The sequence below is a fragment of the Mus pahari genome, chromosome 2 (genome assembly GCF_900095145.1).
Source record: "Mus pahari chromosome 2, PAHARI_EIJ_v1.1, whole genome shotgun sequence".
Taxonomy (NCBI): Eukaryota; Metazoa; Chordata; class Mammalia; order Rodentia; family Muridae; genus Mus; species Mus pahari.
The window spans coordinates 133054742-133070564 of NC_034591.1; positions in this window are offsets into that span (position 1 = coordinate 133054742).

Genomic DNA, 15823 nt, shown 5'->3' on the forward strand with positions numbered 1-15823 from the left:
CTGGGACAGCCTAACTGTTTAAATTTCAGAGGAACTCCCCATGGTTTTTCTCGAATGACTTTTTAGACTCTGGAGAATAAAGCAGGTGCTTTAAACATGGAGTTTTGTGTTAGCCTAGAAGGTTCTCACACATGTGGCATGCCATCCCACACTTTTAATTATAACACGCAGAAGCTGAGGCAGGAGGATTGTGAATTTGAAGCCTACCCAAACCCTGTCAGAAAAGAAAGAAGGAATGAAAATGAAAAGGCTGAAAAAAAAAGATAAATGGAGTTGTGGAGGGAGAGAGGGAATTCAGAAAGCAACTGTCTGGTCCCCATGTTATTGTGGTCAGACGGATTAATGCTTACATGTTTGTGAAACTTTGCATGACACTGTTGTAGTCCCAAAATTTGGATCCTTGTTTGACTGGAATTGAAATACCTGTGATTATTTGTCTCAGCCAATATTAACATCTGTTCACTATCGTGGCTTAGTTTTTGAAGATTTAATATAGCTTCTAGTAATATCAGATCTTTTCTCAGGGCTTCTGACTTCTCTTATATAAATGCTAGTTCCCTAATTTTGTAATAAGATATATTAAGAAGATTTCCTAAAGCAAAATAATGTCAGAACATTGATATTTGTTTCAAAGTCCAGATCCTTGAAAGAGGCAGCTGAGAAAATATTGGGTGTATCGTACATTATATTAAAATAATTTTACATCAGAGGGAAAGACATTAGAACAGTCCTTCTATTGTGATTTTATATAATATATAACAATGACTATGAAGCAGTAACTTATAGCACATATATGAGTCAGACATGATGCTGAGTTTCTCAAAGGCGACATCTTACTTGATTCTCAGTATAGAGCTAAGATTAGGTACTTTTATTAGACTGATTTCAGAGATGAGAAGACTAACGCTCAAAGATCCTGAGTGATTCAGCTAGAATTACAAAGCTGGTAACAGAGGGTAGCCTGTGACTGTAACCCTTCCAGTCTCAGTCACAAGCTTACCCCACTAGCACACATGCTTGGGACCCTGCCCAGATAAGTGGAGAATCTTTACTGTTAGGACAGAAGAACCCACCACTGTACTTACTGAAATCAATGCCGTAAGTGATGGCTTTCTAAAGAACATGTATGAAAAACATACATTTACCATTTGAAAACAGCAAGCAAGATGTATTTTTTACTGTCATAGACAGAAGTTGTGTAACATGTAGTAAGTCAAGGTTATCGTATGTTACTTTCCCGTCACTGTGGCAAGTACCTGGTAGAAACAACCAATGAGAAATGCATTTTGGCTTGTGGGTTCAGGGATACAGTCCATTATGCAGCAAAGTGAGGTTGCCCCTTCTATCTTGCACCCTAGGAAACGGCTTCCAAGACCCCCCTGTCTCCAAAGCAGTTCTGACAACTGAGGACTAATGGTTCAAATTTATCAAGCCGTCAAGCACATTTCAGACTCTTGCCAGCACATTCCACCTCTGGCTTTGTCATAATGTGAAATGCAGTTGGTACTTCAAGACGTTGCAATGTTTTAACAACCCCAAACTGTTCAAAAGTCCAAGGTCTTTGCTAAGATTCAAAGGAAATTCTTAACTAAAGCTAAGCCCCTATAAAATATCTTGTTATATGCTTCCAATAAATGACACAGAATAAACATTCCTTTCCCAAAAGGAAGAGCGGGATATCAAGGAAAGACTGGGCTAAAGCAAGGTCCAGACACAGCAGGACAAACAAATCCTTCTGGTACCGTGTCTGGCATCTGGGTCTCATGACGTCACTTGAGCTCCTACAGGCTTGGGGACCCACACTCCTGGTCTTGCTATTTGTCCCACATGTGGCCTTTCTCTTGGGCTGACTCAACTCAGCTCCTACAGCTTTCGTCAGCAGATAGAATCTGTCTTCAGGATCCTGGTGTCTCCACTGCCACTTGGGCCTCTCCTACAGTGTCACACATTGGCCCTCCAGGGTTTCCAACTCTGCCTCACATTCCCTGGCTTTCCCAGACCCTCCCCTTTTTGTTCTAAATTCTTAGCAAACCCCCATCACTCTGGAACTTTGGAGATTAAACTATTACTTAGTAATAAAAATGCACATTTTCAGCAAGACATAATTATTATTGGCCTAAATGTCACTAACACCATAGTTTCAAGATCTGTTAACTTGAAGTCAGAATTATAATTATACATAATAAATCTGTGGTCACACAGCAGGAAAGTGATCATCAGAATTGGTGTCAGGGGTAGGTAAGGCAGGAAAACATGTGGGTGTTAATGTTTTAAATCTAAAATGTTCCCCACAGACTCACGTGCTTGAACACTTGGCTGGCATCAGTGCTATTTTGGGCAGTAATGGGACTTTGGTATATGTGGTCTGTCTCTCTCAGCCTCCTTATTTGTCAGGAGTGGAGGAGCAGCCACCTCATATCCCCACCTCTGTGAAGGGAGCTGCACTAGCTGTGTGCCTTGTATTCCATTTCTCAGTCCTGAAGACAGATCAAGCCCTTCTTCCTTCAAGTTGCTTCTGTCACAACCAGGAGAAAAGAAACCAATGCTCACACTTGGTAGCAGGAGTGGTATCTTTGCCATACACCTGACTGTGCGGTCATTAGACCTCTGAAACCAGTTGGCAAGAGAAGTGTGGACAAGTTAGGTGGTGCAGGCTTGAGAGCTCTAGAAGGTGGTTGATGGGCCGTTCTGGTAGAAGCTTAGAGGAGCAAGATGCTGATTGAAGTGCAGAAAGTAAAGACTGTGCTTGAGGAGGGTTCAGCGAGGAACAAGACTTCTCCTGGGCAATGGGCTATTAGATTGGCATGAAGCAAAACTCTCTCCAACTATCTCTCTAAAATAAACTGGCATTATAAAAGAGGGGTTGAAAAGAGTGTAAGAGCCACAACACCTAGAAAGACTTCAGAGAAATAATGCCTCTGGAAATGGATAAATAGATAAGATCACAACAAGGGCATCCTCTATGGGTAGATTAACATGGAAAAGGCATATTTTCCCAGGGTACCATCCATAGACAGAGTATTATAGGCAACCAGTGGTAGCTGGGAGAAAGAGAGTTAGTCTGTCCTAGGGATAAGCCCCCTTATTAATTGCTCAATGAAGAGTAGTCAACCCTGAAATCATATACACACAAACAACAAAGACTCTAGCTGAGTATTTGTGTATACACATGTACACACACATACACACACGTGCACATACCCATGCATATACACATACACATACACATGCATACACACACATACATGCACATACACACACACACACACACACACACACACATCAATAGTAAAGAAAATGAGTAGAGGGACCCTGGAGGAGTCGGAGGGAATGTATCCAGGAGCTGGAGGCAATCAGAAGAAAAGTGATGTCATTCTATTTCAACTAAAAACACATTTTAAAATAAATAAATAAAATTGTAATGAAAATAACATTAAAAGAGGTAAAAGCAAACACCTTGAAGAAACATACACCGAGCAATAGGAAGTAATTATAGTAATATTAATTGAAATACAACTAGAATGTAAAATGCCAAGTTCTGCTGCCTGCCTGGGCTGCAGCCGTTTGTGGAGGAGATCTTTTGCCTATTTACAGAGCTCTCATTTCCCTTGAGGACACCCCTTCCCCTCTGTCTTGCTAGACATTTTCCTTATAAATTGAGAATAACAGGAAACTTTGCCGTTTTACACCATATGCCAGGCTGCAGTGGGTAGTCGCCCACCCTCAAGGTCAAGTTCTTACTGCTCGCGCAGTCCGTTGTTTCTCTTTCGGCCTCTTCAACACACATAACCACTTTGTTTACAACTGGAAACACTCTCACTCCTTCCTTAACAAACTGCACTTGTGGGGAATCTTTAGACTTTAGCACTTACTGGAAATATGGCTAAAAGCAGGGTCCTAGCTAGCACTAATTGCCAGCCTGTCAACTTTACAGGGCTTAGCATCACTGGGATGGGGGAAGTCCACGATGGAGTAACTATATCAGGTCGAGCTTATGGGCATGTCTGTAAGGGGTTTTGTTAACTAGTAATTGACATCAGGTGATACTGCACCCTAGGCAGGTGATCCTAGCTGAGTGTAAGCCAGCATCCCAGCATCCCAGCATCCCAGCATCCCAGCATCCCAGCATTCTGGCATGGTTACTGCCTTAAGCCCCTGCTGTGAGTTCTCTCAGTGATGGAGTGTGGCCTGGAAGTGTAGCCCAAATAAATCCTTTCCTCCTCTGAGTTGGTTTTGCTCCAATGTTTTTATCACAGTGGCAGGAAGGAAACTAGAAAGACCAGAGTGACAACGGCCATGGCCTGAGGGATCTGCTGTCTTGAACTTTCCTTAGCCAGATAAGTTAGCCATCGCTTTTATTTTCAACATCAGTTTTCAGAACACAAGAAGAGGATAGCCAGAGTCTACGGCAGAGCTAACATGGACGCTGCTGGGATATAAAAGCCACTCAATTTCTCACTTAAACTTAGCAGCCACCTTGGACTTCCTGGTTTTGTATTTATCTTCTTGGGTGTTTTCTCTTCCTGTTTTTATTCATTGTTCCTTTCTCCCTTGTTTTCTGTTTGCTGTCAAATTGATTGCTTTTTCTTAGTTTGTTTTCCTTCAATGAATTTGGACTTTGTATTCTATTTTTAATTACCCTCAGATTTACATTTTAGATACTTAGTTTATAATATAAAGTCGATCACTATTTTATCTCCATCCTAAACAATACAAATTTAATAAAAGGAGCTGCTTTGGGTTGGTCCCTTCTACTACCAGATCATAATCTGTGTTAGTCTGTTTCCTGTCACTGTAATGAACTACCAGAGGCAATTAACTGACAGAGAAGAAAGTCCATTTTAGATTATGCTTTTAGTCTATGATCAAACAGTCTAATTGTTTTGGAAGCAAAAGACAGGAGCCCTCATTACTGTCTCCCTCAAAAGCACACCCTATATGACTTATGGATCTCCCAGCAGGTCCCATCTGCTGAAGGTCCACAGCACACCCACTCTGGGGACCACGCTGTTAACATGGGGGTCTTTGGATAGCATTCTGTATCAATCCGTAGCATCATCAGTCACACCTACTTTACAAACTCCCCCACAGCGCTTTTTTACACATTTTCAATGAGTGACCCTTTCTTCATTATGGTGCTGCTATTGTCCAGCAATAACTGCTTCAGATTCAGTCCCTTCTGGGAACAGGGTATCACCCAGTGACTTTGTGATAGTTCTTTGGACATTAGCTTATTAATTATAAGTTATTATTGTCTTCTATACACACCATTGTCTTTGCAAGGATTATAGTTCTTTCTCCAACAGTCTCCAGTTTTCTTTGGCGTGGAATGTTTCGATTTTTATTCATTTTGCTTAGGTCCTGAAGGTAGCTATTCCCTTAATCCTAAAATCATTATTTCTTTAGCTATTTCTGTCTCTCTCTTTGCTTTGTCCTTCCCTTTCATTCTTCATACAGCAGAGAATCAATCTCCTCTCCCTCATGCCTCTCACGTGTCCCTTTCATTACTTTTGTCTTTTAATTTGCAGCATCCTAACACCTTGAACTCTGCTGTTCACTTTGCTAAGCCTCCAGCCCTGCTCAATCGATACCTCATCCTGCCACTGAATTCTTATTTCCCAGGACCACCTACACTTTCCATGTAAGGACTTCTGCACTGCCTTTGTTCAAATCACTTTCCCTGGCTAACATTGTACCTTTGTCTCCTCCGGGCTGTGCAGTGCTCTGGCACCTGGGTTCTATGCAGACCAGCTCAGTCTCTCAGGTGTGGAGCATCCGAGCTGCTGGCTGCTCCGTCAGCTCTGCCGTTGCTCCTCAGTCACCCAGGTGGTGATCTGTAATTCTGATCAACAGCCCAGGTTATTTTAGTATAACACTCTCTTTACACCAGGCCTCTTTCCCCACAGCAGTAATTTCACATTTGCTTCTTATATACAGGATTTAATGGTCTTGAACAGGTACTCAGTTCCTCCACTTGGGGCTCCTACAGCAGGCTGTCTGTGATGCTCACTGCACAGCAGCGTGTGTACAACCTCATGTTTCGATCTTTCATGGCCAACACTTTTTGTCTGTCTTTCCTCAGATAGCAAATGGTTTCCTTACAAAGCGACTCTTACAGGATTCTTGAGCTTCTAGTTCCTATTTATAGGAAGGGACAGTTGGTGAAATCTCTGAATGGGATTCAGAGACCACAGTTCTAACTCTTCTTACTGTGGTCCGTTATCCCATCTTCTACACTATCCACAGGAGAAGCACCAGACTCCCCACAACGGTGTCTTTTAATCAATACTTCTTGGTTGGAAATTCATGGTTTCCTTTTTGCCTACAGCTAATAATGGAGTATAAAAAGTACCTTTTCATTTAATACAATGCATTTTGATCATACCCTCTTGACTCCTCTCAATGCTAGCCCCTCCCTACCCACCCAGCTTTCTCTCTCTCTCTCTCTCTCTCTCTCTCTCTCTCTCTCTCTTCCCCACCCATCACATCCAACCTGTGCTGCTCATATACTCTTGAATGAGTGGCCTCCCAGTGGAGTATGGTCACCTTACAAGGAGCAACACTCCAAACTGACTCCCTCTCAGCAGTTATCAATTGCCAATAGCTCTTTGGCTGCCAGTGAGAGTTTAGCTCCTCCTCCCCTCCCCATGCTGGGATTTGGTCTTGCACAGTGCTGTGTAGGCTGTTACAATGATGTGTAGCTTCCCTGCTGTGCACATCTGCAGTACACTGTTTCCTTGTTTCTGCCCACTGCCTCTGGCTCTTGCAGTCTTTCCGCCCCTCTCTCACAATGAGGGGATGAGGGGCTGGGATATAGATGTTGCATTTAGGGCCTATTCTCTGCATTGGCTAAGGGGCAGTCTGTGTTAATCAAAATCTACTGCAAAGAAAAGTGTCTCTAATGGGTGTTGAATAATGTATTGATCTATGGCTATAATGATAAGGCATCAGATTAATACTGTGTCCATTCAGCAGATTAATAGTAGGTTCTCCCTCAAGGTCTATACTCATATGTTCTTGGTCCAAACAAGGTGCAAGTTATGACTTTCATCTTACAGAGTGGGGCTTAAATCCAATCAGGAAGTGGCCTGTTAGTCTCATAACATTAATGCCAGTATTGCATCCGTGGGCGTGTCTTGCCAGCCCAGTCATTACTGTAACTCACAAGGTTCACAACCAGGTAAGACTGAGGATTAGTTTTCTCTTCTGGCAGTTGAGATGGAGCTTCTAGGTCAGCCCCAGCTTGTTATCTGTGTGTTCTGTGACTCAAGTACATCCTGTCTCCTACAGTTGGGTCTCACCACCAGGTCCTGGAGAGTCACCAATAGCATTGGCAGACGCCCGCACTGTCTGGCACTCTGTGGCTTCACTACCCAACAACTCCAAGAGAAGTAACTCATTCCCGGCACTCAGTTCTTCACATGTTAGCCTGTGGTATCTAATGGGGACACTGCTGTCCTATTATGGAGTAACTCTATTTTAACTTGTTTCATAAAAGTATACTTTGGAAGCTTCTATTAGTAGTAGATTTTCATAAAACATCTTTGAAAGGTCATTAGTGTTATTTCTCCCTCCCTATATGTCTCCTCTATCTTGAAACTCTCATCTCTCTCCTACTTAGCCCCTCTTGGTCCATTAATCCTCTTTAAGCCTTTATATCAGGATTCTGTATCTCCTCTCCCTTGAAAGCCCACCCCTGGCCTCTAACTTGCATGCATTCCATCACCTCTTGCATTCTCCAGGCAGCGCAGATGCAGCTCAGCTGGGTCGAGCTCTGTCGTCAAAAGTACAGGCCTCCCTGGAAAGCAGACCTCAGCTCCCCAGTTCCTTTGGCCTCTCATCTCTACTCACTAACTGCATTTGCTTCCAAAATTCACTCTCAGGACTCTCCCACATGGATTGTGGTTTCTCGAATGTGGATAAGCAAAGAAGAGTCTGGCATTTGTCAGGCATCCCTCTTGTTCCTGGTCCTATTACCTACAATTCTATATATGTTATCTTATTCTTTGTATCAGTTATTTTGCTGATAAAAGCAACTTAGGAAAGAAAGATGGGAGGGGCTTGGGAAGGGGAATGAATATGTTGTATGGAATTCTCAAAGAATAAATAAAACCTTTTTAAAGGAGGGTTCAGTTTGGCTCATGGTGCAAGAGTACAGTCAATCATGGCTACGAAGGCATGGGGGTGGGGTGGGGTGGGGTGGGGGCTGGTCGCACCGAGTCTGCAGACAGAAAGCAGAGATAGATAAATGCTGTGGACAGTCTGCTTTCTCCTCTCTCTGCAGTGCATGGGTGGCACAGCCCACATTCTCACTCTTCCTGCCTCAGCTGTCTGAAACAGCTCACGGTAACTCCCAGAGGTTCTTTTCCCTAGGTGATTCTATATTCTCTCAGGTTATAACAATTAGTTATCACATCGATCCCTATAGGACCCACCCCTTTGAGGTAGATCTGAGGATCCATTTTGCAGGAAGTAAACTGATGCCTGCAGACAGTCAAGAACTTACCCTGTAAGGTACTGTCTGGATTGAGCTGGCTTCCAGCTAGCTCCAAGTATTCTCTTCCTGTATTTGTCCCTGTGTCCGAACTGCCTGTCCCTGAACAGTGCCTGGAGCTCACAGGGAGTTGTTGGTGTCTTGGAACAGAATGTGGGATGAAATGCTACTGTCACTCAGGAAATGGATGTAGCTCAGGACATGAGTGAACACTCTGTCCTGCTGTGCAGGCATGACCCCACCTGGCTGCAGTAGCAGCAGCAGCAGCTCCCAAGACTGGCTAGATGTTCTAGTTAATGGAGATCACCTAGACCCGCTGAATCTAAACCTTCAATTTAACAAAGCCCCTTGAGACTTAACATTAAAGTGCAGTAGTAGGAGCACCAGCCTAGAAATAATCTGAAGTCAGTATGTTAGACACTGAAGTCAGGTGCTGGGAGAGTTGGCATGACACAGATCTTGGAGGGAAATTCAGGAGTCTCACTGTGTCTCACTTGGACATGAAAGATTTCTCCCTTAAGGAGCCCACATGAAAAATGTGAAATAGTCTCGTTCTAGTCTCAGGCTGAAGATGTTGGCCAGCACTCCAAACTCAGCATGCTTCAAATCACTGTCCTTGGAAAGACCTGCTTGCTCTTTAGTCTGCCTTGACACCCACCACTCAAAGGACTGGATGGATGGTTGGATGGACAGATAGGGGGGGCAGATGGACAGATAGACAGATGTGGCAGAAAACAAGAGGACACAGGACCTGTGTGTGATTGGAAGGTTAGAAGTATGGAAATCATGAGATGTAGAGAAAAAGCCAGCCACATGTGTGCATTGTCACCTTGTTAAATGAGCATACATATATGAAAGTCCCAGCCCTGGGCTCTAGGAGAAACCAAGAGAAGTTAAGTCACCACAGGCATCAACTCAGACTGCTAGCAAGCCCCACGAACTAGGGCCTCTAAGAACAGAAATGTGTTTTCTCATGGTTCTGAAGGCTGGAAGTTTAAGCTCAAATGTTAGAGAGCAGCTTCTGCTGAAACTCCTCTCTTGGACTTGAAGACGGTATCCTCTGTTGTGTAGGAATCGTGGCTCTCATCTGGACAGACCACACCAGGCCAGTACAGTTCCGTGTCGCAGAGGTTTATTGGGGGGTGGGGGGTGGATGAGGTGGGGGACAAGAAGGAGACAAAGGGGTAAAGAAAGAAAGAAGGAAAAAGGGGGGGTGAAGATCGGGAAGGGTCTGCCTTTTATTTAAGCTGTGACATAACTGCTTGCAGGTAAGGCTGGGAAGTGGACTCTGGGAATGTATGTGACTGCCATGTCCCTGTCACCTGTGAGTGTCCTGATATTAGCATCCTCTTTCTCCCTGTGTCTTCACGTTGTCATCTATCTGCATGTATACATCATTAGGAGAACACCAATCATGCTGGATTAGGACACCCTAACCAACCTTAACTTACCTCCCTAAATGCCCAATCACCAACTGCAGCTATGGATTTGAGAGGCACAGTTCACCCACAGGAGACTTCCACTTTCCAGGGGAGGGGTCGGAGATCTGCTTTCCTGTACACACTTCGGGGCTCTTCGGGGCTTTCCACCTTGCCTTGTATACTGTGTCTTTCCTGAGCCTTGTGAATAGGGCTCTGGGTGGGATGGGAACGGCGTAAGAGAGAAAATCATGATGAGTGTGTAAATGTTCTCTTCTTGGTGAAACCCAGCGATGTCCTCTGAGACTACACTGGTTTGTCTCATCTTCTGGTCTGGGATGTATTTGCTCAGTGGCTCAGGACAAGTTCTAACCCAGTGTCCTTTTTGCTGACTATACACCAGTGTGCTTGTTTTGACCCTGTGGGTAGTCCCCCCAGCCTACTGCCCATCAGTTAAGGTTTTGAAGACATAGTTTAAAAGCTCACTGTCTGTGTCTGGAAGGCCCCTGAGGGTCCTGTTACTACTTGAAGAATCATTAGAGCATAGTGTTCTCAACCTCACTTATACAAGGAACTGAGAGAGCCTAGAACTTTGAAAGGAAACTAATAAGTTTTGAAATAGAACCCCCTAGCTAACCGATAACGTAAACAGAATTTCATGCGTAGTTTCCAGTGTTGAACTTTCTGATTGATGACAGAAATGCTTTAATTGAGGTGTTTGTTTTGGGTCCTTCATTGTGCTTGCAGTCATTGTTGGAATGCTCCTAATCAGTGGAGGAGGTTTCAAAGATTAAGCTCTTCCAGGGCAGAGCCATGCCCAGAAGCAGTTAGCCAACACAAAGGGGACTAAATGTCTTTCTGTGTGCTTTGTTGTTGATGTTATTTGTTTGGTTTTAGTATTCTTTTAGCTTATTGGATTTTGTTTGTTTGTTTGGATTTCCTGAGTTTCTCATTTTTGTTTTTGTGGATTTTTGAGAGCGAGAGCGAGAGTGAGAGCGAGCGAGAGAGAGAGAGAGAGAGAGAGAGAGAGAGAGAGAGAGAAAATGAACAGGAAAAAGGATAGGAAGGAAGGTGGGAAGGAGAAAGAATATGATGAAAATATATTGTGTGGGAGGGGGAAACTTTACACTGGTACAGGCCAGTGAAGGTGAAAGGTCACTTTGCCCCAGGACATTCGAGGTAGTAGGAAGCAGTTCCTGCCTTATCAGGGGAGTTTGCCAGAGATAGGAACACACATTCTCAGTTATCTGCTGATTCTATCTCTAGAAGAACTTCGAGATTTGCTGTACACGGGAAAAGAGAGCTGTAATTTGCCTGTGTCACACCTTATACGGCTTAAGTGTAATTATTAATGTGTGCACAGTGTCTATGGTTAGAGACTCAGCTTCTGCCCTTGGTCCTAGGAACCAGCATGAACCAGAAATAATCTCTCCCTCATGGAAATGTCACATCATCAAACTAACTTAAAAACAGATGCTCCCCAAAGCAGGATATATACAGTCACAAAAGATGCACCCTCCACTCACGGCAGCGTCATGAAGAAGTATCTTCCATGAAAGGAACTCTGAAGTCACCCACTTTTTCATTTGGTCTTCATCCATTTCTTTAGCTCTCACTGCTTGAGGTCCCACTGTATTACGATTGCTCCCATCCAGGGCTATTCTGTTCTGCAGATGGGATATTGTTCAATTCATGAATTGCTAGCCAGTAGATCTTTGGATTTAGTTTTTCTTACATAAGTTACAAAAAGAAAAAGAAAGGAAGGAAGGAAGGAAGGAAGGAAGGAAGGAAGGAAGGAAGGAAGGAAAGAAAGGAAGAAAGAAAGAAGGAAAGAAAGAAAGAAAGAAAGAAAGGAGAGATGAGAGAGAGAGAGAGAGAGAGAGAGAGAGAGAGAGAGAGAGAGAGAAATGAGCTGCCATCAAGACACTAACCTTAAAGAAGTATAAGAAAGCTCTCCACCCTCCCAAGCTATGATACTTCTCTTCCACTTTAGCCTTTGACCTTTGGTGAGTTCATTGCCTATTGTGCTTATGGTCAAGGTTCCTTTGAGGACAAGCTGCCTGATGAGTTAGTTACCTTTCAACCTTCCATTACTATACAGAACCAGACCTAAGTTGAGCCTCTGGGGAGCTTTTTCTCCTTAGTCAAGAAGAACTAGGGCCTGGATCTCTGACTCAGAACTGAATGTCCCAGGCACACTGGAGACTTTCGTGGTCTGAATATGAAATGCCCCCACATCTAAACTCGCATATCGAATGCTTGATTTCCAGCTGGAGACACTGAATGGAGACGTTGTAGAAACTTTGAGGGAAGAGATGGAACTAAAGGGTGCAGGTCACAGGAAACTGGGCTTTGAGGTCCTGTCTAGTCCCTGGTCCCTCCCTCTCTGTGTTAGCTATCAAGTACAGCATCCTCTCAGTGTGATCTCGCTACCACTTGTATGTTAGCTGTGAGTATCCTGCTCTGAGGAATATCCGCTCACTTCACTATAGATCAAGAAGAAATGCGACCAAGGACTGTAGACCAAAAATCTCTGAAACTAGGAACCCAAGTAATCCCTTTAAAGTTCTTTCTTAGTATTTTTGGTCACAGTTTGTGAGCATAACTAATCCAGAGGCCAGTGGGATTAGATTTGCATCCTTTCCCCTCTGGCCACATCCCACAGGTTAGGAGTCAGGGGATGCACCTGGAAAGAAAAGTCTCAGAGAAATGGCTGTTTGATCCCCTTCACAAATGTTTGGAGACAGGGGACATTGCTCAGCCCAGATGCCCAGTCAAGATCAGTACCAGAAGGGACAATGTGCTCCTAAAGGAGAAATGACCTATCACTTTGTGCCATAGCCTATATCCATGGTCATGTGAAGGAAGACTTCTTATCCTCAGCTTACACTGGGTCCCCTCTATAAAACACTGTATGATCCTGAGAGGAAAAGAATCTGCCTTTCAAAAACAAAACAAAAGAAACTACTGCCCTTCAGAACTTAGAAAAATTATCTATAGGACACCCTTTCAGTGGTTAATCCTGCATAACTCAGCCCCCGAGAGTCTAAGGACACATCTGGGGATATATATAAGCCCCTGAGTTCTCAGGGAACCAGCACAGTGACTTCATTTAACTTTCACTAGGGACAGGATTTGTGCAGCAATTTGTATTAATGACAGCTGCCAGACAGGGAAGCAAATGCCCTTTAGACCAGTGTTTCCAAGTCCGACCTCCATGTAAAGGTTCCTGAAACCCACCCAGACAAGCTGGCCGGACATCAAGTGTAGCCAGGGTGTGCTCGCATCTGGACTCCTGGGAATGTCTACGCCGTGGAGTCCCATGGCAGTGTTGGAACTCCTGCTGCTGAGGGGGATGTGAAAGGGAGGGGTGTGCCATTGTAAGGGAATCTAGTGTTTATGGGATCCAAGCAGAAACGCGGCCTCCTTTGTCCTCCTGAGCTGATAAAGTGTGGGACTGTCTGGTTTGGTTGTGTGGACATTGTTTCCACCAAGCCACACCTTGTTGCCCCTCAGTTCACTACGCTCTGGGTGACATGCCTCTTGGCTTCTAGATGGCTGCAAGGGAGCAATAAACCAATGCTGTGCCTTTTGTTTAAGTTTTAATAAGGCCATTACTGGGAGGCTTAAAGGCCGGGTGGTTGTATAAGATTTTCTCCAGTCTCTGAGGGGGGTCTACAAACATTCCAGATGTTAGAAAAGGGAGGAAGATTACCAGGGAGGAAAGGAGGACCTCTCCTTTCTCCAGGAAGACTGATAGATAAGTGGTCTCTGGACATGGACTCTCTGCCTTCTGGTTCCAGTGTGAAGTAAGGACTTCTAGCTGGGAGCCCCAAAACAGCTCACCTCATAGGTGAAAACAGAAGCTAAGGAAAGCCCCCCCCCCCCGAGCATCTGCAACTGGGAAGCCAGTTTGGCCCACTCCACTCTGCTTCCTGATCATCTTCCTGTATCTTCCTGCACTCCAGCCAAGCCGTGTCTCAATGGGCCTGGGCTCCCTTCAGCCTTGTCCTAGGGAAAGCAGCATCCATTTGTGGATCTAATACTAGAAGGAGGACTGATATCCTAAATATGCAAAGAACGCTACCTTTGCAGGCACATGCACCGTGCCTAGATCTTAATGTGGTTTCTGGGAATCAGAGCCTGGCTCCTCATGATTGCCTGTCAGGTTCTTTACTGACTGAGCCATCACCCCAGCCCTAAGTTAACTTTGTTAGGAACCTATAAAACTACTTCCCCACCAATGATGGCATGTTTAGCCTTTTCATTTAGACAATAATAGACTTGAGGTGGTATTCCTTTGTGGTTTTTAACTTGAATTTCCCCTAAGATGCTAAGTATCTTTTCACATGTTTATTTGCTATCTTCATTCTTTATGTGATGAAGTGTGTGTTCATGTCTTTTAAATTGTCATTGTTTCTGGTATTAGATCTACAGATGTTTCTTCCCTAAAATGACCAGTTTTTTTTCCATTTCCTTTAATACTGCCTTTTAATGGTAGAAGTCTTAATTTGAATGAATTTCAATTATCTGTTTTGCTTTTCTCTTCATGAATTGAACCTTCAGCGGTAACTTATAGGAAGTATTTTATCAGGTCACTATGACTTTCTGTTTTCTACAAGAAGCCACTAAGTTATGGGTGCTCCTGATAGAATATGAACCAGCAACAGTGTAAACTCTCTGTTTAAAATGGGTACAAAAGGTCACTGGCACCTCTAAGTAGCCTGTACTGAGCTAAGGAGACACCTAGTGTCTTCACTTCAAGGAGGCGATAGGTTCCAGCTGAGGACCTGGGGGGCTTTAATAGGAGCCACCCTTCACCATCACTTAGCAGTGTAATGTCTTTAAGCATGTGTAAGGGGCATGGATTGGCAGAGCCTATAGTATCATAGTGGAAAGAAGGAGACGATGAAGGATGGGTTGGAGATATGAGGTGTACAGCCTGACCCTCTTCTTTATTCCTGGTGGAAACAGACAACCTCACATGCCTGGAGCACCTCTGTGTCAGCCAGTGTCCATCTGCCAGCAGAGGCCATGATAGTTCCAGAGGGCACACCAGACAGCAGGAGCAACTTCCCTAATTCTTCACTCTCTAAAGCACAAGCACAGGGTACTGTAGTCTCTAGGATGGCTCTTCCCTGAGCATTCTTCCTTCTATGACTTAGGTTAATAGAATGATTTCTTTTTAATTTCCTTCTACAAAGTAATACTGAAAGAAAGATACAGAGGTGACAAGCAGGCAGGAATGTGATGGTGAATTGGGTACAGACCAGAGAACCACAGAGCCCAGGCTCAAAATGGTACTGAGATCAGTTCTGACTCACCACATGCCTGCACAAACCAGTAGGCACTTCTAGGCCTTTATTTCTTCATCCCTGAGATTGGATTATGAAAGTATCTCTTCCCGGGATGCTGTGACGAAGCTTAGATATTCAGGAATAATATTGGTGTGGTTATTTGTACCAGGCTTTATGAATCTGTCCCCAGGCAATCTTTTCCATTGCTGACCTTCGCCACTGACCTTCCCGAAATTGACATCAAGAAAAGATGGCAGTGACTAAATTCTGTGACCTCCTCTCCTTAAGCATGAAGACAAGCTCAGAATTGACTCTGAAGTCCTCTAAACACAGAAGACTTCTGGCAGAACATTCCCACTCACAAAACCGCCAACTAATTATACTAAACAAGCTTCATTCTGAGCCAGAAAAGTAATTGCTTAGAGTTCTCTTAGAAAGGTAGACCAGATGGCTTGTTTTCTCTGCCTTCATCCATGAAACTGATAGGATACTGGAAGTGTGTGCTGTCACACAAAAGGGAAGAAGAAGAAGAAGAAGAAGAAGAAGAAGAAGAAGAAGAAGAAGAAGAAGAAGAAGAAGAAGAAGAAGAAGAAGAAGAAGAAGAAGAAGAGGAA